Below are 22,032 nucleotides of genomic sequence, written 5' to 3'. Positions count from 1 at the left end.
CTGTTGAAATGAGTAGTACAGAAACTAAAATATTTCTGGTGCTTGTCTGAAAAAGTATATTTTAAAATATTCTATATTCTATGTTTGCATAATGTTCATAATTTATTTTATTTTCTCCTAGATATACTTTGAATTCTACATTATTTTATAATATTTAGGTTTATTAATGTGTCCTTTCTGATTGCATTCCATATAGAAACAGTTTGATTCCTTTTTTTCTAGGTCTTAATATTATTTTTCTTTGGGATAAAATGACAATGTTGTCTAATTTGAAAAGTTTTGTAAAGTTTATGCTATGTAAACGCCTTTCTGAGGTGAATATTTAATACACTGATGTCAAACTAAATTTAATTATATGAATTACGTGTATTGTTACAGTTGTAATTTTGTTTTAATAACTGTTTTTCATTTCTTGCATCTGAAGAATGAAACATATGAATACTTCTCAAATTTTCATGTTATCCTTGTGCAAGTGCCATGTTAATCTCTGCATTGTAATTTGAGTATTCATGCTACTGAAGCATGTAGTATCCTCTAAATTTAAGTAGTTAATGATGCAATCTTTATACAAGCCTATATCTATGGGTGCCTACTTGTAACAAGGAAACCGTATTGTTCCTAACAATGCTATCGATCTTATTTCCCTAAAATTCTGTGAATAGTAGAAAAAAATTATATTGATCAATCAATTGCTCACATTTGCAAATTTTTTTGTCAATGACTATCTTAAGTCTTTTTATTTGGAATTTGATCGTACTCTCAATTATTTATAGATAGGTCCAAAGGTGATGGCTTTTTCAAGTACTTATTTATCCAACTGTGTTAGCTATGTGGACCTAATGGATTCAAAGTAAGTGTTGCTTAAGAGCTACTTCTAAACTTCTTCAGCTGATATTTTCCCAAATGAGGTGTTACTGGCACAAATGTCTACCTGAGCCTTTACCCTTCTTCCATGTGGGAACAGACCAACCAGAATATCTTACCCTGACAGCATAGATTGTCTTACTAGAACAAAACTAATCTTGGTTACAAGGGATCATAGAGAGATGAACAGTTCAAACAGAACTGTTCAGACTAGAAGGTATTTTATCAAAATATAATTGTTTATTATACCTTCCATTTCAAAAGTAGCTAAAGCCAAGAAGGTGAAAAAATTGTTCATATGCATGATTACTTAATGTCCTGGCCTGTCTACCATCCAACCAGGCAGGAACTTACACTACTGCCTTTTTATCACCAAATATTTTCATAGTTGCAGGAGAAGTCCATATGTTTCTTTTCGTTATTAGGCATTAAATTTATACTGTTTTAATCACAGTGTTTCCTCTTGCCTCCATGCTGTAAATCTACAAATGGTAAAGCTTTAGGTCTAACTCTATCAAACACTAAGGTAGAGATAATGGAATAATACTTTAAAACAGAGTAGCCTTTGATACAGTAACTACAACAGAACAATGCAAACCTGTGCCTTTTAATTATATTACATATAATTATATATTTTATACTTATATGTGCTGATTTTATATTTCACACAGTAAAACTTACTAGAATTAGTTGATAATTTGACAAATAAATTGATATTTATTTATTCCAATAAATAGAATTCCAATAAATAGAATTCCAATAAATAAAATTTTAATTTTCTTATTTTTCCAAAACTTATAGGCAGTAGAAAATATTATTCCATGTAAAATAAAAGAATCACACCATTGTACAAAGCCATTTATAAAAATTCGTAGTTAGGAATACATTCTAAGCCATTTTTTTAACTTTCTTTTTGACTAAAGATTAATCTTCCAAATGGATGAGAATAAAATCTTGTTTAGGTGATTCACCTCTCCAGTCTCCAGCAAATTGTTGCTGCAGATGAATCAATTATGGAAATATAAGCTGACATCAGTTCAAGAATATGCAGGATTGAAAGTCCATGGAATGCATATAAACCATTCAAAGTATTAATAGATAGTTTAACACAATGACTATCAGGAAGTTGAAACCAGAGAGTTATTATAGTAAAGACATAGAATGAATGAAAAATGAACAAGGGGCAAGTACAGCTAGAATATTCAATGTACAAATATGATAAAGGAAGTGGTAAATTGGAAATAAATCTTGGACAAAGGGTTGGTTGAGAATGATGGAAGGAGTGACTCCGATCTAGGAGCATTGGACAATTAGATGGATATATTTAATTGTAAAACAATTGCACAACCTTTTAAAATTCAGTTAAAAAACACAAGAAACAAAAAACAGAAAAATCACAACCAAACAGCAATCTCCAGAGAGTATGAATATGACCTCTCAAAATTTTAAGCAATTAATGAAGGGCAGTCTTGGGAAAAGCAAACAAAACTGTTCAAAGAGGGAAGTTTGGGATAGGGGAGAATTTTGAACAGAATTAAATAGATTGTCTAAGGTTATAAATCACCTACATCTGCTGCAAATAGTATCTGTCTTCTACGAGTTTTCTGTCTGAACTGTATAATCCAGTCCTGAGACACACTTGGTAGCTTGTGAGGTTAGAGTGGAAGAAACAAGATCATGAACCCATTACTCCACTGGAGGAAAAACAATACTCTATATTTTCTCTAATATCTCTTCACTACTCTTTCTTCATAGTTTTAAGTCAATTGATTTTGAATTATATTTTTCCTTCTTTCTTCTGGCAAAGTAATTCATTAAATATTATTTGCCATTTTCTTCTTTCATGCTGTTTAATTGGCCATTGATATTTAATGAGTCCATTAAATATCCCTCTTGCATTTGGTTGCCATGAAACAACATTTATGTTAATGAGGAGAAATCTAATGTAAAACTTTGTCTCCAGAATACAGCCCTAGAAGCTGTGATCACAAATATTCGGCTATTTTTTTTTTCTTTTACCTTAAAAGACTTCTTGTGTCTAAAGTGCCCACAAAAATAAGTACTCCATCACTTGTTGGTTCAATCAGAATTGTCTAAGCTCAAAAATATATTTTCCTAACAAGATGCTGATAGGAGACAAAAAATACTGCACTTTTATCTTCTCTTTTAAGGTTCTGCTTAGATATCATATCAGGAACAGTGAAGTTATTCTAGGCAAAATTATTTCAATAGATTATTTTCTCTTGGTCTTGCATTTGTTCAACAAGATGTATGGAGGAGAATAGAGTTAAATGACCCATACCTTGGAAGACAGTGTCCGTTACAAAAGGACAATGCTTCTATGTCCTACTTCTATGTCCTCCTCTTAGCTCTTGCCGGAGTTCCAATTAATCACAGCTTCTTGGCTTCATGTCTAGTGAAGCTGAAGGACTATATGGGCTCCACCACTGTTAAATCTTCATTATGTCTCTTTTAAAACTCTTTAAGTTGCCTCATTTGGACGTGGAATTTATTTTCATGTCTTCATTCAATCAGTTCTGCATTGTAGTGAGCCAAATAGGCTCTGTAAACTCACTTTAGGGAGTAAAAATACTAACACAATTTATATCAAAAAGTTTTGACCTCCCTTCACTGCTGAATACAATATGCTTAGCTAAGTCTTCTAAGAAAACTTTTTTTATTAACTTTTCCATTTGCTCAATTCTTTTCTGAACTTTTTGGCATATGTAATAACAGAAGTCTTCACTATCTCATATTAATAAGGATATTACTTTTGTGAGCCACATAGAAATGTGAAATTATTGGTTTGAAGTATCCAATCAGATTTTTTTCTGTGTTTCACTGCTTCACATCCAAAGACATTGTGGAATGTGTTACAAACAAAAATGTGTAATCCCAACACCTTCTTTCATTATGAAGAGCACTTTCTCCCTAAATATTTTGACTCAAATTATCTTTTTCAGAGAATTACTCTTTAGTAATTAAAGGTAAATTCACAAATTTTGATGCCTTATTTTTTTAAGTACTTTGAATTTAAATTCCAATACAACCTTGTTTCAAACAGTGAAAATATATTTCCTGGGTAAGGAAAATTCCAAGGGACCCTACAGGATTTACAGGTTTGTTTGTTTAGTGTGAAAAAGAGCCATCTTCATCCACATTGCTCCCTCTCTACTAAGTCTCCTTGGATTTCTTTGCATGAAAACTATTCTTCCAGGCAATTTAAATTTTTGTAATAGGCTAAGTTGTTAAAATTTTGAATAATTAAAATTTACCTGTCATAACTTTAAAACTCTTGAAAATCCTTTATCAGAACCGCGAATTCACCAATCCTAATTCCACCATTAAAATCAAAAAGTTAACATGCTATTTTCATGATATAGTATCCATGCAGCTATTATATTCCAGTGGCTTTGTTATGCATATATAACCATATTAGCTGATGCTAAGCAAAATTAATTCCAAGATATATAACCAGATTTTTTCATTTGTGGTTGTTGTTTTTGATGAACTATGTGATTTCTGTTTTCTTTGGGTTTTCCCCCTATGGTTTATCCTTCCAGTATATCATTTTGTATTGTATATACATTTCCCTTAATTAGCGAAGGGAAGAGGAAAAGCATAATGGTGAGACAAAGGACAAAAGGCAAACCAATGCAATAGCAATACTCACAAGACAATATATTGGAAATGTGAGGGATGAAGGGGTGAAGGAAAACTGTGAGAAAATGAGAGAAGGTTAACAAATTTGAAAAGTTATGATTTAATACCTTACAATTACTATAACCCCACTGTACATCACTTTGATAATAAAATTGAAAAATAAGCTGCGTAAAATATAATTTCACTGTATTGGCACAGGAAATAATATTCTTTATGTAGTAATATTTTAAAAATCAATACTATTTGGCATCTAATTTGAATTAATTACCCCTTATTTATCAGAGGGTCATCAACTTGAATGTTATCCAACTAGACAATATTTTCACAATATACTTGCCCAATTTTTCAAAAAAGAATAAATTTAGTATTTTCTCATTTTAAAACAGAAAACTGTTTAATGCTATGGAAACCCATAACTTTTAAAAGTAAGTAAGTTGTTAAGAGGACAGAATATATGTGTTCTTCAAAATTCCTATGACTAATAACTACTCATTTTTAAATTCTCAACATTTCTGAGAGATTCCAAACAGTACCTGTTTGCATGTTACATAATTCTGCAATAGATGTAGTTTCCAATGGGGTGTTACAGACTGAGAAGTCAACAGAAAAATAGCCACATTCTGGTAGAGGATAAAACTATGAAGCATGTGTAATAATTAATTCTTCAAGAGTAAGCTATTGTTTATCAGAGTAAGCTATTATTTCTATGACCATCAATCCCAAGATTTATGCCATAAAGTCATCCTAGCCCAACAGTTTCCAACTTTTAAGGGGCACCTTAAAATTCCTTAATTCACATCATGAATACCTTATCTCTATTTTGAAAAAATACTACACCTCTGCTAATGTGACGCCCTCCTTGTTCTGAAAAGAACACCACAATACATTGAGCTGCATCATTTTTCCTCCACTAGTATTCTTGAGATCAGAACACTTGCAAATATTATTTATATTTATACTTTTTTAACTATCATAGATATTCAGGATGCTAAGATAAAAAAATTATGGTTCAAAGCCCACCCAGGCAGGAAGGTTTCTTAGAATCTTATCTCCAAAAAAATTCTCCACAAAAGCAAGACTCAAGTGGCACTGAGGTTGAAGTGGTAGGGCACGAGACTTGAGCATCAACAGGCTCAGAGACACTGTCCAGGCCAAGAGTTCAAGCTCTAGGATGAACCAATAAAACAAAAACAAAATTGAAAACAAACCCCAAACCTAGCATTTTTCTCCATGTATACAGAGGCACGTAAATAAGGAAATGACTTCCTGTGTTACATATAGGTAGAAGAAAGAAGATGTCACACAATTACTCTATTCATACCATATTAAACCAAACCCTTAAAAAATTGGTTTTTCTAAATGTATAAATTAATGTCATCCATTTTTTGGCAACTCTGTCTAGATTATTCACATTAACATAGTATACATGAACTGTGGGAATTATCTATTAACTATGTTCTAATTATAACTCTCTTGAAAGAATATCTAGACAAATAGAATGCCAGAATCACTTGTGAATTTTTCAATTAATCCCTCTACTTAAAAAGAATTTTGTAGTATACTATAGAATATGAAATTACAAACAAAACCAAAAAATATATTTTAAATCTAAATTCTAATTTAACAAGGTCTACAAAGTCCTACATTAGATGAACTTTGCTATTTCTCCAGGTTTAAGCTTTTGTAATACTTCAACATTAATTTGGAATCCAACAGAATGAGGCTTACTTACTTTTGCAAATTTTTGGATGGGAATCATGAGCTATTTTTCATCTAGGAATGTTCTGTAATGATGAGAGCATTTAAAACACAAGTGAGGATATATATGAGTTGCATTCAATAGAAAACTTGACTTCTCAAAACATAATGACAAAATTAGCCCAAACTTCCAACTGTGTATTCTTTTTTGTTGTTTGATTTGTTTTACTGAGACAAAATTATTCTACCTGGTCCAGGGAAGGTATCATTAAGTAATTCCACTCTCTAATCTCCTGTTTGAGTGCTAGAATTACAAGCTTGTAGCACTTTGCCCTGCCATAGTTTGTTTATTTAATCTAGAAACAGACTAGCAATTCTGAACTTCTCCTATGATCTTATCCACTAGACTGAATGCTCAGACTGTTTATGTACTATTTTCAAAGATGTTTTAACATTTGACACAGGATATGAACATTTTCAGATGCACCTGCAGGGTTCCCTGATTCATTCTACCATGGATCCTATAATAATAATGATTACTTGACTCTCTTATTATCTCTGGTCCCTACCTATGTAATATTCTCAACTTCTGGGGGAAAGTTCACTTGAAGGCTTTCTAATATTTAAAATTATCATTTGATTCTAATCTTACACAGGACTTATTTTCTATTGTTTTCTAACTTTTCTACATATTCTGAGAGTTGTTTCATTTGTGTCTTTTTGTGTGCACCTATAAGTGCCTCTGTGTGTATGTGTATGTTCGTATGTATGTATGCAAAAACCTAAAGCTGTTATTCAGCAATGTTGCTTGTGACTGGTATTCCAGCTTTTGGCTGATTAATTATAGGTAGTGTCTCAAAGCCTATACTGTCCAAGCTGGATGCAAATTGAACTTCCCAGACTCCTTTACATTTTTAGGTTTTATTTTTCCAGGAGTATCAACTTTTAAACTTCAAACACTTTTGTGAGTGTAAAGTCTAACCTGTAGCCCAGATTTTTAACTCATATCCTGAGTGTACACTGTTAGAAATGTGATCATAAACCAAGTTGTTGTGAAATCTGAGGATTGGGGTTTAAAGCCAGCACGGGTAAGAAAGTCCTGGAGACTCTTTTCTCCAATAATTACTAGAAAATTGGAAGTGGCACTGTGGCTCAAGTGGAAGAGCCCTAGCCTTGAGCTGCATTTCAGAGGGACAGCAACCTGTCCTATATTTCAAGTGCCACAAACAACAACAACAACAACAAAAAGAATATAAGAAAAGGAAAGAAAAAGAAATGTGATCTTAGCCACCAGGTTCATTGCTAGTATAATTCCTGTTCTCTCAAAATGGATTCTTTTTTTCCAGTTATGTCTACTCTCCTATATCTGACTTGCATTGGAAACATAATCATTCTTCCATTCTCCTTTTTTCACATTTACGTGATTAGCAAGCGTGGTTTAGAAAGGCAGTGGCCTCATGCTTCATGTTCCACTTAGGAGTAATGCTTTCTCTATATCACTCCCATAAATCTACATATTGGATTTGGCTTTATTTTTTCAATGTTTTCTTATTTGTTGAGTCTTCTATATTTTATTGAACACTTATACATAAACACAGAACTTCTTTTTCTCCTATAATTGCTATTGTTTCTCTTACTCTTAACTCATGTACACTTGGGAAATTAATGTACAGCACATAGACTCACAAAAATGATCTGAGAACCTTCTTCCCATTTAAAATTCACCTTAATTTACAGAGCACATAGGAAGATGGAACAAAATGTTCTCATGGATAATGTATTTATAAGCAATTTAAATTTCATTTCTCTTTACTAAGTTGTCTCTGAAACACCTGTTACCTCATGGCCAAAAGTATCCTTGTGCTATTTCAATGAAGCCAGAAAACATTCATTTTTTTCTGGAGCAGCACCATAGATTGTTACTGGAAGTAAGTGGAAGTAACTGTTACTGGATGTGGAAACTGATCCTAGGAGAGGAATTGAACATAGAGAAATGACAAAGTTCAAGTTAATTATTGCTTTCCTTTTTACTGTATAAGAAAAGGATCCTAGGCTGGAAGGAAACTCTGTCCCTGACTTTTGTGAGTGTGTCCTTTACTCATATAAAACTTGTCTGTGAACTTCTGGTTGAGAGTATTACAAAAGGAAACAATATGTCATTTGAGGGCCAGTATAGAACAAAAGGAAATCACTTTATTTTAAAAATGTTCTACTGCAAAGAAGCAAAGATATGGAGGTTTTAAAGTGTCTTATGGATGGATGTTTCACTCCTGAGATGATTCTCTTGTTGCAGGAATCAGTTATCAATTCCTTTAGTCAAGTCCGGAGTTTTCCATAGCAATAAGGATTCCAAAAAAGCAGGATCCAGTGAGTATGATCAGCAAAAGCAGCCTATTTTCGGACCACCACTATTTTAAGGAGAGTCCCAAAGAAATACCCAGGGTTTGTTTTGTTTCCTTGTTTATTTAGTTTGTGCTGGTGCTGGGCTTGAACTTAGAGACTGGACCCTGTCCCTGAACAGTTGTCTTTCTTTCCCACCTGGCCCAAAGCTAGTACTCCGCTGCTTGAGCCAAACCTCCACTTCTGGCTTTTTTGGTGTTTAATTACAGATAAGGGTTGACAGACTCTCTTGCCTGGGTTGGCTTTGAACTAAGACAGTAAGAAAGCTAAGTGACATCAACTGTATGTACTTCTCTTTTGAACCAAGAAATATTAGATGAAGTTTATTATAGAGTTACTATTTGACAATTTTTAAAGAAGAGAATATGTTTAGCAACGAAGCCATAACAAATAAGTCAGCAAAAGTAGGTGCACTACTAAATCATTTGGGAAGATTACTATTGACTTCATCATTCCTTTGAGGGAAACTTAAAGCCATATTTGTAATTTTTTGTTGGTTGTGATTATTGAATATTGATCCTGGGCATTGTCTCTCAGCTCTTCAGCACAAATTGAGCACTCTACCATTTAGCTACAGCACCACTTCCAAGTTTCTGGAGTTAATTGAAGGTAAGTATTTCATGGACTTTCCTGACCAGGCTGGCTTTGAACCACAATCTTCTGGTCTCAACCTCCTGAGTAGCTAGGATTACAGGCATGAGCCACCAACACCCGGCTCATATTTGGATTTATGTGCACTTAATGTCACTATGTAGACAAAGAATGGAAATCTGAACCAAATGATGTGACATTGAAGCTTGTAAGAATGATTGAGTTAGCAATAAATATGGAAAATAAATATATTTCCCATTTTGTTACATTAATGACCCATGAGCTATGGGACTCTTACATTAGCATCCTCTTTCATTTTTGTAGGTGTATTTAGTATCAGAAAATGTTCACAGAGAAATATAGAAAGACAGATTTTTAGAAAGCAAAGGAGATCAGGTATGAAAGAACAGCATAGAAGGAGATACATTTATCACACAGAGATTAAGAACTAGCCTAGGAGATTTTGAATGCTAAAGGCAATGAGGAATAAGCCTAGTTGATAACTAGTTCTTCAATATCCAAAAATGGTTTCCTAGAACGGTTTCTGCTATACCTTAGTTACTATCATTTTTTCTTTCCATCTGGAGTTATTCCTTCTCTTCTGTCACAACTATTAATTAGCCTCTTTTGGTGCGATGGCTTGCCAAAAGAGTTTCCAAATCTCACTTAGACTGTTGTTGTTGTTGCTGTTGTTGTTTTGGCAGTCCTGGAGCTAAAACTCAGCGCTTGGGAATTATTCCTCAGCTTTTTTTTTTCCTCAAGGCTAACCATCTACCATTTGAGGCACAGGACCACTTCCAGTGTTTCCTTTTCAATTTATGTGGTACTGAGGAATTGAACCCAGGGTTTCATGCATGCTAGGCAATCACCATACCATGAAGCCACATTCCCAGAACCCTAAATGACTTTCTTAAGATGGCATTACATTTTCATTCTGTAACTATGTATCATAATTTTAACCAGAAATTTTTGCTAGAAAAGAGCATTGAACACAGTACTGAGTCCAGTAAGGCTAGTTGGACAATGGATTACTGTCACAGTGTAGCCAGGGCACAGAGGGAATTACCTCATGGAGCTGGTACAACAGAGTGAGCAAGACAGAGCCTGACCCACAGTCTACCTCCAGAATGAGAGGGCCACCTTGGTTCCAACCATATGGGGATGCTGGGCCACCTCCTCCAGCACCCATTGAATCAGTTCCTGAGAGAGAAAGAGAAAGAAAGAAGGTCAGAATTATACTTAAGCCAGGTGTTGGTGGCTCAGGCCTATAATCCTAAGTACAATGGAGGCTGAGATATGAAGATCGTGGTTTATAGCCAGCCCGGCAGGAACACCTGTGAAACTCTTATCTCCAAAAACCACCAGAAAACTGGAAGTGGTGCTGTGACGCAAGTGGTAGCGTGCTTTGAGCTGAGGAGCTCGGGGAGCTGCCCCAGGCCCAAAGTTCAAGCCCCATGACTGAAAAGAAGTGGACTTCCCACCACAAGAAGTGGACTGAATAGCACCCATTGTCCTAAGGAGCATGGCAGAGAAGTCAGGCCGAGCTTCCTGTCAGCTAGGAGTCATTAGTAGGTCACCTGGCTTCTCTGTGCCTCAGTTTCCCCAGCTTCAAAAGTGAACAAAATGAAGGATCCCGTTACTCATGGGGATAGGGTAATAAAGAAAGAGAGCCATGTTTTGTTTCATAATCCTATACCTGTTTCACCATTAATAACACACACCATCTGAGATCTTTCTGGGAATCTTCCTATCATATGGTCACAGAATTGCCAAGAACAGGATCAGATGGCCCCTCCCTCTGTGCCTGTCCCTGCTCCAGAGATCCCTCTGTATTAATCCCTTGTTTCCTCAACTGTACCATGAGGAGATTGAAGTCCAATGGTTGAGGCCCAACCCAGAGCTTCACCTCTGGTCAAGAATCGGCTGCCATGGACTGAGTTTGGGACAATCCATCTAAACTAATGACTGAGCGTGGTGCTACATGTCTACCATCCCAACTACAGAAGACAGGCCTGGTGGCTCATGCCTGTCACAGATAGGAGGACCATGATCCAGCCCAGCCTGAGCATATATTAATTCTCCATCTCAGAAATGCCCAAGACAGAAATGCTTGACTCGCATGGTAGAAGACCTGACTGGCAAGCCTAAGGTCTTTAGGTCTAACCCTAATATACCAAAAAGAACCAGAGTCCCAGTGCCAGAGGCTCATGCCTATAATCCTAGGTACTCAGGAGGCTGAGATCTGAAGATCACAGCTCAAGATTTAAGATAGGGTTTGTCTCGCCCATCAGATGTCATGATGAGAAGACCCAGAGTCTGACATATGCTGTTGCGCTCCATACTAGCAGAACTCGTATCCTTACTAAGTGTTGGTCATGCTCTCTGTCCCCCTGGGAAGCCATCCCCTGCAGGCCACACTCCCAGGTCCTCCAAATCTCCCACTGCCACCAATCAGGCTCAAGGGAGTACCCAGCTCCATTGCACACAGATCCCTTGTTCTTGTAATTTAACAGTGCTGTGTCCCCTCCAAGCCTCTCACCTTTCCAGGCCCCCAGACCTCAGCTGTGAAGCCCATACATGCCTCAAAGATAGCAGGTAGAAGTTACCAAAGCATTCTGCCTCCTTGTTACAACCCAATTCTACACACATACACACACACACGCACACGCACACACACACACACACACACACACACACACACACACACATCCAAACCGGCGACAGAAGACTCATCCATGCAGCACCTGCAATTTGCCAACTGATCACTCACCTGAGCACAGTCAGGCTGTACAAGGAAAAAGATTATCTCTCTCTCTCTGTCTCTCTGTCTATGTCTCTCTCTATGTGTCTGTTTCTCTGTCTTCAGGTGAAAGGTTGACCGAACACAGAACACAAGGGCTCACACAGCAATGGTGTCTATCTTCTGCATTCAACACCTCCCATCCCCAGAAAAAAAGAAAAAGACCCCTTAAGGCAGGTGTAGACATGCTCCTCCCCACCTCTGACTAAAGCCACCGGGTTTTCACCAGGGAGAGGAAGGGTGCAGATGTGCGGCAGTGTGGCTCCCACTACTCCAGGCCAGGGGATCTGTGGCGCCCACTCCTCACCCAACCATACATCTCCCCATTTCCTGGGACACTAGCCGCTGGAGATGGGGGTGAGATCCTCGGCTCAACACCCACCCCCACCCCTGGGGCACATTTGTGGCAGGGCCTGGGCCAGACTGTGGGGTACAGGAGAGGCGCGGTCCGGGTCAGAGAGGAGGGTATATGGGGTGCAGGGTGCAGGGATGTGTGGCAGCCACTCACATGTGTTGCTGGCAGAAGCTGTTGGCAGCTGCTACAGGTGGGGCAAGCAGCAATGGCAGAGGCATGATACACACTCAGGCCCTGAGCAGAGTACAGGGGAGCCAGGACCAGGTCAGGGCCGCAAGCTGGCTCGTGGCACACCATTGCACCATTGCCTGAGGAAACCATGGGTCTGAGCCCACAGCACCAGGTTAGAAATGCTGCTCCATGGGGAAGGGGGGGAGGGGGCCATGGCTCAGGCAGGAACATGATGGGCCTGAGGAAGGCCTTTCCTCCTAGGCCTCGAGTATCTTGCTCACCACTCAGCCACCTCTACCTTCCTCAACTGCTGGTAGTGGTGTCAACAAACAGAAGGATTCATGGTGCTACTGGTCGGCATGGAATGTGGGCATGGCCACCATTCTTGTATCCTATTGGTCAGAATGAACCATGAAACAATGGGGGTGTGGCTGGAATCGTGTGATGCAGGCAGAATGGGCGGAATCTAAATGACGCAGCCCATTTCCCAGGTAACTCTGTCCATGCCAGTTGGGGACAAGAGGGTGACCTGCTTTAGCCGGATGGCTGCACAGATTGTTGTCTATGTCTGTTTGTTCCCAGATGTTGAACTCAGGATCTGGGCACAATCTGTGAGTTGCTTTTGATCAAAGCTAGCTCTCTACCACTGGAGCCACATGGCTTTACTTCTGGCTTTGTTGGCACTAGTTCGACAGGAGTCTCAAGGGCTTTCCTGTCTAGGGTGACTTTGACCATGATCCTCCATTCACAACCTTGTAAGTTTTAAGGAGGACTGCTGAGAGCCACTGATGCCTGGCTAATCATTGGTTTTGCTGATGTTCTTGGACAGACCTGTGAGTTCCCTATCCTCAGGTTGAAGTGGTAGGAGCTTGAGCCCACAGTTTGAATCCTGGTCCTACCACCAACAAATGGCAGGAGATCCTATGAAACTCATTCCTATTAATATGACTACCAAAGGAATGTGATGTATATCATGATTAAATAGGCAGTACTTGAATGATTTGAGGATAAAACTATACACAATTACATTATAGGACTCTGGTCGATATTAATTAATACTTTATGAAGCATTTAAACAATCACATTCATTAAATGGAGGCCAAATGAAATACCTACGAATTGGGCATCACATAACATGGAGATGCTATTTTTTTTTTTTTCTGCCAGGACTGGAATTTGAACTGATGGCCTAGGTATCCCTGCTGTTGCACTGTGTAGAAAGGGGAAGCTTGCCTCCTTGAATTCAAGAAATTCAAAGTCTGTCCCTTAGGTCTGAAATCGATGCCCACCACTAGAAAACATCCTATTTGTGTACATTTTCAATATATGATTTATATTTATATACATATGTTGATTCTATATTGCATTCAGTGTAGTTATTTTATTTTTTGTTTTATTCATGTATTGACTTCTCATTTTATTGACTATTATGACTCATAGAACAGTGATTACATTGATTACATAGGATATAGGTTTGCATATGTATTGCACGTCCTTCCTGACACCCAGTACTTTCACAGAAAAGGAAAACGTGTCAGCATCAACTTCTTACTACATGATTCATTTTTTGGGAGTGCTGGCATCTGAACTCACAGCCTACAAGGCCCAATTCATGAATGGGTGATTGTCAGCCTGGCATCCTGTGGCAAATTGAGCTGACAGGCAGTTCTGAGTACCTGAGATCGAGCCCCAGTGGTTGACAAAATAAGAACAGATTGACATGCAGATGGTAGTACACTAATAAATATATATCTTTATAGAGTGCCAGAGATGTCTATACATTATTCGGTTATATAGACTACATTCCTACCAATTCTTGGGTATTTATAATGCCTCCATATAATTAATGTTATTGTTTTCATTCTTAACAAACTATTAAGTAAATCAATCAATATCCTGAAATTATTACATTCTGCAAGTAATAGTATTATTTTAATGCTTCATAAATATTAAATAAAATCAGTCTTCTGAAATGATGCTGTCTAATTTTATAGGAGCATCATTCACCATCAACTCATTCAACTGTGACATTGATAATATTACCTTGTTATTCCCATGGATGGGAACGAGTCTCTTAGTATCTCCTGCAATTGATTGGTGTCAGGACTAGGATTTGAAATCAAGGCTTACATTGCCACGTGGACCTATGACTTCCTCAATAGTCTGACAACCTTCAGCAATGCAAGGTGAAGTACCCTTTGCAACAGTGTCATTCAGACCCAGGAGGGTCACCATGCAAAGGAAGAAAACATAAAAAGGTCATCTCGCTGCATTTTTTCTGTACATTTTTGCCACACAAGGCTTGGGGGTCTAGGATCTCAGGATCTACTGTATGTCCAGTGGCTGCACCCCAGCATAGGGTGTTGAAGCTGAGGCAGAGTTACCACAACCTGAGTTCAAACCCCCTACTGAACAAAAAATAATTAAAAGAAATTAGCTCCCTGGCTTGCAATTCACCCCGTTTATTCTGCCAGGCTTTGGATTTGAACTCAAGTTCTGGGTAAATCTGCAGCACTGTGTTAGAAGGGCAAGCTCACCGAACTTGAAGATAAGAAAGTCAGGCCTGTACTCTAAGCCAAAATTCAAGCCCCAGCCTTGGAAAACATACTATTTATATACATTGAAAATGCAGGATTTGTACTTACCTATGGATGTTCAGTCCATACACGTTTGGTGTGGTTGTTCCTTGTACTTTTTGTTTTATTCATTTATTTACCATTGATTTTACTATGATGACACCCATTCCCTTTATTATATTGATGACATCCTATCACATGGAATCTAAATTTGTAGACATGTTCTCCATCATGCCTAACACCCAGGACTCTCAGAGAAAAGGAAAAAAGTTTCACACTTGGTTTCTTACTGCATGATCCAATTGTTGGTAGTGCTGGGATCTGAACTCAGGGCCTAGCAGGAACAATTGGTGAATAGTTCAAAGTGAACACACCAGCCTGTGAGCAACAAAGGAGTTAGGCCATTCCCAGGATCTGACATTGATCCCCAGTGTGGGTCACGATAGTCATAAATTAATAATTAAAACATAGGATCAATATTTACATATATGTTTGGACAGCATCTTGCCTTTGGAGTACTTTTTCTCCTTATTTTCTGTCTTATGTAAGTATTGTGTATTTTACTGAGTAAGGTAACAAATATAACAGTGCTTACATGGAAGACAACCTATTGCCCTGGCTATAGGGTTTCCTATGCATTCTCCATCCAAGCTGAGACTCAGGACTCTCACAGGACAGGAAAATAGGTGAATCGATGGGCTTCTCACATCAGGATTCATCTTTTGGCAGTGTTGGGATTTGAACTCAGAGCCTATCAGGCCCAATTGGGGAAAGGGTCAAAGTAAGGACACCAGCTTGCAAGCAACGAAGCAGATAGGCCATTCCCAGGACCTGACGTCAAGTCCCAGGGAGGTCCAGATAGTCATGAATTCATAATTTAAACATAGGGTCTATATTTACATACATGTGTGGACAGCATCTTGTATTCGGTGCACTTCTTAATTTGTGTCGAATTTTACTGAGTATGGTAACAGGTATAACTATGCGGACATGGATGACAACCTGTTCCCATAGGTATAGGGTTGCCTATGCATTCTACATCCTAGTGGAAGCTCAGGACTTTCACAGGAGAGGAAAACATGTTCAACGACTGGCTTCTGACAACAGAATGAATCTTTTGTCAGTGTTGGGATTTGAACTGAGGTCTGGGTAGCTCTGTTGCACTTTGGGGGAAGGGAAATCTCACCATCCTTGAATACTACAATGTCAGGCCTGGTTCAGGGCCTGATTTGAAGCCCCAGTGCTGGACAAAATAACAAGCCCGCCTTTTTAAAACATAGGATCTCTCTTTACCTACAAGTGTGGTATGCATCTTGCATTCAGTGTAGTTATTCTTTTTATTTTGTGTCTTATTCATGGATGTATTGTGTATTTTATTGAGTATGGTGATAGATATAACTATGCTGACATGGATAACAACCCATTCGAATGGTTATAGAGTTGTCTATATAGAATTCTCCATCCTCATTGAGACCCAGTACTTTCATTGGACAGGAAAACAGGTGGATCGATTGGCTTCTCAAATCAAGGTAAATCTTTTGGCAGTGTTGGGATTTGAACTCAAGGCCTAGCAGGCTCAATTGGTGAATGGGTCATGGTGAACACACCAGCCTGTGAGGCACTAAGGAGGTAGACCATTCCCAGGACCTGAGATGAAGCCCTGGTTGGGGCCAATATAGTCATAAATTCATCATTTAAACAGAGGATCTACATTTCCATACATGGATGGGCAGTATCTTGCATTCGGTGTAGTCATTCTTTTATTTTGTGTCTTATTCATTGATGTATTGTGTATTTTCTTGAGTATAGGATAACAGATATAACTGTGGTGACCTGGATGACAAACTATTCCCATGAGTATAGAGTTCTGTATACATTCTCCATTCTAGCTGAGACCCAGGACTTGCACAGCACAGGAAAACTGGTGCAATGACTGGCTTCTCACATCAGGGTGAATTTTGGCAATATTGGGATTTGAACGTTGGGCCTGGGAGGCCCAACTGCCCAATGGGTCCACGTGATCACACCAGACTGTGAGCCACTAAGGAGCTGGTCGGTTCCCAGGAACAGAGATCGAGCACCAGGGGTGGCCACAATTGTCCTGAATGCATCATTTAAACATGGGATGTATACTCAAATCTATGTGTGTACCGCATTGTGCATTTAGTGTAGTTATTCTATTTTGTATGCTATTCATGGATGTATTGTGTATTTTCTTCAGTATATAATGACAGGTATAACTGGGCTCACATGATAACAACCTATTTCCGTGGCCACAGGGTGGCCCATGCATTCTCCATCCTAGCTGAGACCCAGGACTTGCACAGGAAAGGAACACAGGTGCAACAATTGGCTTTTGACATCAGGATGAATTTTTTGGCACTGCTGGGATCTGAATTCGGGGACCAGCAGACCCAATTGACGAATGGGTCCATGTGAGCACACCTGTCTGTGAGCCACTAAGGAGTAAGGCCGTTCCCAGGACCTGAGATGGACCCCCAGGTGAGGGTGTGGGGGGAGGGCACACAGCAGTCATCCATTCATAAGTTGAAGGTAGTATGCAAATAAGTACACAATTGTATAGAGTAGGAGAGATGATAACCTGTGATGGAATCCAATCTACCATGTGTCTACTGATTTTTGGATCTTTCCAGATGCCTTCATTTCATGACTGTGATGATTATTGTCATGCTTAATCAACACTGCTTTACAAATAAGTGATACCCCATGAGTCTTGCCTATCATTTCCTAGTCACATCATGCATTAACTACTTATTCGATGATATCAATGGCATTCCATGACTTTTCCTGTATCTCAGGATTTCTCGCCATTGCTTTCTCATGGGGGTGGGCTGAATTCAAGCCTCAGGCATGGAAAACATACTCTGTATATACATTTTAAAGATAGGATTTATACTTCCATACAGATGGTCAGTAGATACCGTGTTTGGTGTGGTAGGATTTATACTTCCATACAGATGTTCAGTCCATATCACGTTTAGTGTGGTCATTCATTTTATTTCTTTTTTATTCATTTATTTACTATTTATTTCATTGACTTTCATGACACCTATACCATTTATTACATTGTTTACATCATATCACATACCATCTAGATTTGTAGATGTGTTCTCCATCATGCCTGACACCCTGGACTCTCCCAGAAAAGGAAAACATATATCACACTCAGCTTCTTACTCAACGATTAAATTTTTGGCAGTGCTGGGATCTGAACTCAGGGCCTAGCAGGCCCAATTCATGATTGGATGAGTGTGAGCACAGAAGCCTCTAACCTATCAAGCTATCAGGTGGTTCCCATGCACTGAGATCAAGCCCCAAGTTTGGCCAAAACAGCAATACATGGATAGGCAGAAGGTGGTATACAAATAAATATATATTGTTGAAGAGTTCCAGAGCTGTCTATCTATGACTGAATGACATCTACTACGTTCCTACCAACTTTTAGGTATTTATTATATCTCCATTGAAAAAATATTATTCTTTTCATGCTTAATAAACTATTAATTAAGGTCAATCAACATCCTAGGATTATTGCATCCAATTTTAGACTAGACAAATGCATGAACTACTCTTTCAATCTGTATTCTTATGCATAGGAATGAATCTCTTGTGATCTCCTTCCATTAGTGTGTAAGGATTAGGATTTGAACCCAGAGCCTATGTTGACATGTTGGCTTATGGCTTCCCTGATAGCCTGCCAGCCATCAGCAATGGCAGGCCAGTTCCACTTTGAAACCATGTCATTCAGACCCAGGATGGTCACCATGCAAGGAAAAACTTGTAAAACCCTGAGCCCTCTACAGCTCCCCACTTTTTGTGCTGTTGTGCTTTTTTTTTCTTCCTGCAAACCCTCTGGGCCGAGGGTCCCAGGATCAGCTTTGAGTCCCGAGGCTGCACCCCATCCTAGGGCGAGTGAAGCTGAGTCAGAGTTGTCATGACCTGAGTTCAAGCCCCGTGGTTGGCAAAATTAATTAACTAATTAATTCATTAATTAACCAACTAACTAACTAAATTATAATAAAGCTCCTTGGTTTGGAATTTCTTCCAGTTTTCTTTCCTAGCCTAGGATTTGAACTCAGAGTCTTGATGAATCCATAGCAATGTGATGGAAGGCTCAGAGTTGCCATTACTTGAGTTCAAACCCCATGCCAAGCCAAAAATAATTAAGTCACTGACCTCAGCAGGGAAGTTAGTTGTGAAGATGGGAGGGAAGGGATGGTAGGGGAAAAACAAACGAGGAGGCAACAATGCTCAATAGGAAATGTACTCATTACTTTGCTCATGTAACTGTGACCCCTCTGTACAACATTTTTAAATGAAAACCGTACAAAAATTATGTAGTGCTCAAGAAGCACTTTGGGGGTAAGGGATGGATGTCTGAATAGCTGTACAAAATTCTACACTGATTTTTTTCAGTGTTCAGTTTGGAACTGAATAAACGTAACTGTTTCTGTTACAAATATTAAGTCACTGTCTTGGAACTGGGGCCAGTATTTCTGCCATTGCTGGGATTTGAGCTCACTGTCTAAGTAACTCTTTTGCATCTTGGGTGAAGGCTAATCTCCTTGTCCTTGAGGGAAAGATTTTCAAGCTACTGTTCCCAGGGCCTGAGTTAAGGCCCTGCAATTGAAAAAAATATTTGTATACATGTGTAATATAAGATATATAGGTACATATGTATGTTTATTTCATAGTATGATTATTATTGATTTTGTATTTAATTTTTTTATTCATTTAATTGTTTATTTATTTAGTATTATTATACACATAATATTTATTATGTTGTGTACATATATTATAAAATTATACACAATAATTCAGCACATTGACTCATTTTCATTAATACTTTACTAAGTGTTGAAACATGATACATAATTAAATGGAGGCATTTGTCAAGTCATCACATGGTTAGAGTATGTCCCTAGTATGAGCTTTGTCTTATTTATCTTGGACAGCTTCCTATAGGGATTTGTTTAGATGATTTATACTCAGAAGCCTTTTCTTGTGGATAGGCAAGTTGAGGGATAAAATCGTAAGGGCTGGGAATGTAGCTTAGTGGTAGAGAGCTTGCTCAGCATGCTTGAATGCCAGGGTTTGAATCCTCAGTGCCACATACTCAGAAAAAGCCAGAAGCTGTGGTGTGGCTCAAGTGGTAGAGTGCTAGCATTGAGAAAAAGAAGCTCAAAAACAGTACCCACGCCCTAATTTGAAGCCCCAGGTCTGGCAAAAACAATATGCCAGATTCCAGTGGCTCTGGAAACCTACTTTCTCAGGAGGCTGAGATCTTAAGATCACAGTTTGAAGACAGCATAGGGAAGGAAAGCCTGTTAGACTCTTACCTCCAATGAACCATCAAAATACCCCATGTGGCACTGTAGGTCAAGTGGTAGAGTGTTTGCCTTGAGCTGAAGGGCTCAAGGACAGCACCCACGCTTCAGTTTGAGACACACACTGGAAAAAGAGTGAGGGATAATCAAAGTAATTTACCTATTTGCTATTTATGAGAATATGGTTTGGAAAATGAATGCTGATGTACACCAGAATTGGAGTCAGACCTCAAGGTTCAAGTGAAGCACATCCATAATCCCAGCCTCTCAGATTCTAGCATTATAAACTTGTGTCCTACAAGGTTCTGAAAGGCACATTGTTGAAAGGCTTAATATGCTCCCCAAGCCCTTTGTGATAAGCAGTTGACTTGTATTGTCAAGATCATTACAGTTCTGACCCTAGCAGAGAACCAATAGCTTACACCCATCACCCTAACTCAGGAGGCTGTGGTCTTTATCACAGGGTGAAACCAGCCAAGGCAGGGAAGTCTAGGACATTCTGGCTTCCTGTTCTGAAAGGTCAGATGCTCAAGAAATTCCTGTGTTTCGCTTGGTGATGAGAAGTTACTTGCACTCAAAATGTTCTTGGAGTTCTTGAGCTACAGAAGAAGGAAAGAAATATTATTGACCCAATCGGGGTTCAAATGAAGTTCTCAGGATCCAAGCCCTAGCTCTGTTAGCAGGAAGAACTCCAGAGTAACACTGTATTTGAAGCACAGCAAACAGTTTCAAAAGCCAGGCTAGGTGCAGAGAACTAGGCCTGCAGGATTAGGAGGCAGAATGTACACACTCAACAGGGAAGTGAGCTGCAAAACCACTTCATTCATTCCAGGCACAGCCAGCAATGGGAGAAACCTGAAACATTTGTTAGAGTTACAGCAGGGTCAGGCTTCTCTCAGTCTCTTCAAACGATGACTAATTAAATTTCCTCCCTCAGGTGAAGGGAGCCTCAGGCTATCTTTAGGTTACCTATAGAGAGCCAGTTTAGTGGGGAAGAGGAGAGGAACAGAATAGAAAACCCTGCTCTCTGGCCTTAAGGTGTGGGTTTTTGACTCTCCATTTTTCAGATTTGAAGGTCCTTCTATCTCTGCCAGTCCATTCTCCTTACTACATTCTCCACATCATTAATGCAAACCCACAGTCCAAGGAGGAGCAGGGCCATTTCTCTTCTGTCTCCAAGCACCTGAGTTAGAACCTGGCTCTGCCCTCTTGACTCTGGGGCTCTTGGCTGCCTGAGAAGTGGGACAGAGACAGTCATCCTGATCTGCGTTTGTGTGTAGGTGATGCTGGAGTCCTGGAACACTGCAGAAAGACTCGTGACTGGGAAGTGGTCCCTTCTTTCATTCTGATGTCAAAAACAGATTCATCTATCAGCTTTCTTCCTTCTTTCTTTTCTTCCTTCCTTCCTTCCTTCCTTCCTTCCTTCCTTCCTTCCTTCCTTCCTTCCTTCCTTCCTTCCTTCCTTCCTTCCTTCCTTCCTTCCTTCCTTCCTTCCTTCCTTCCTTCCTTCTTTCTTTCTTTCTTTCTTTCTTTCTTTTCTTTCTTTCTTTCTTTCTTTCTTTCTTT

The 22,032-nt window shown here is 38.8% G+C and overlaps 1 pseudogene; it reads right to left on the bottom strand.

Annotated features, from left to right (window-relative positions):
* Positions 1-427: 427 nt before the first annotated feature.
* LOC122123223 lies at positions 428-524 on the bottom strand (annotated as a pseudogene).
* Positions 525-22,032: the final 21,508 nt, after the last annotated feature.

The sequence above is a fragment of the Dipodomys spectabilis genome, unplaced genomic scaffold (assembly GCF_019054845.1).
Source record: "Dipodomys spectabilis isolate Male_0828 unplaced genomic scaffold, ASM1905484v1 ptg000226l, whole genome shotgun sequence".
In the NCBI taxonomy this organism is placed as follows: Eukaryota; Metazoa; Chordata; class Mammalia; order Rodentia; family Heteromyidae; genus Dipodomys; species Dipodomys spectabilis.
Note: the sequence above shows the minus strand (reverse complement) of the source record. Positions and strands in the feature narration are given on the sequence as shown.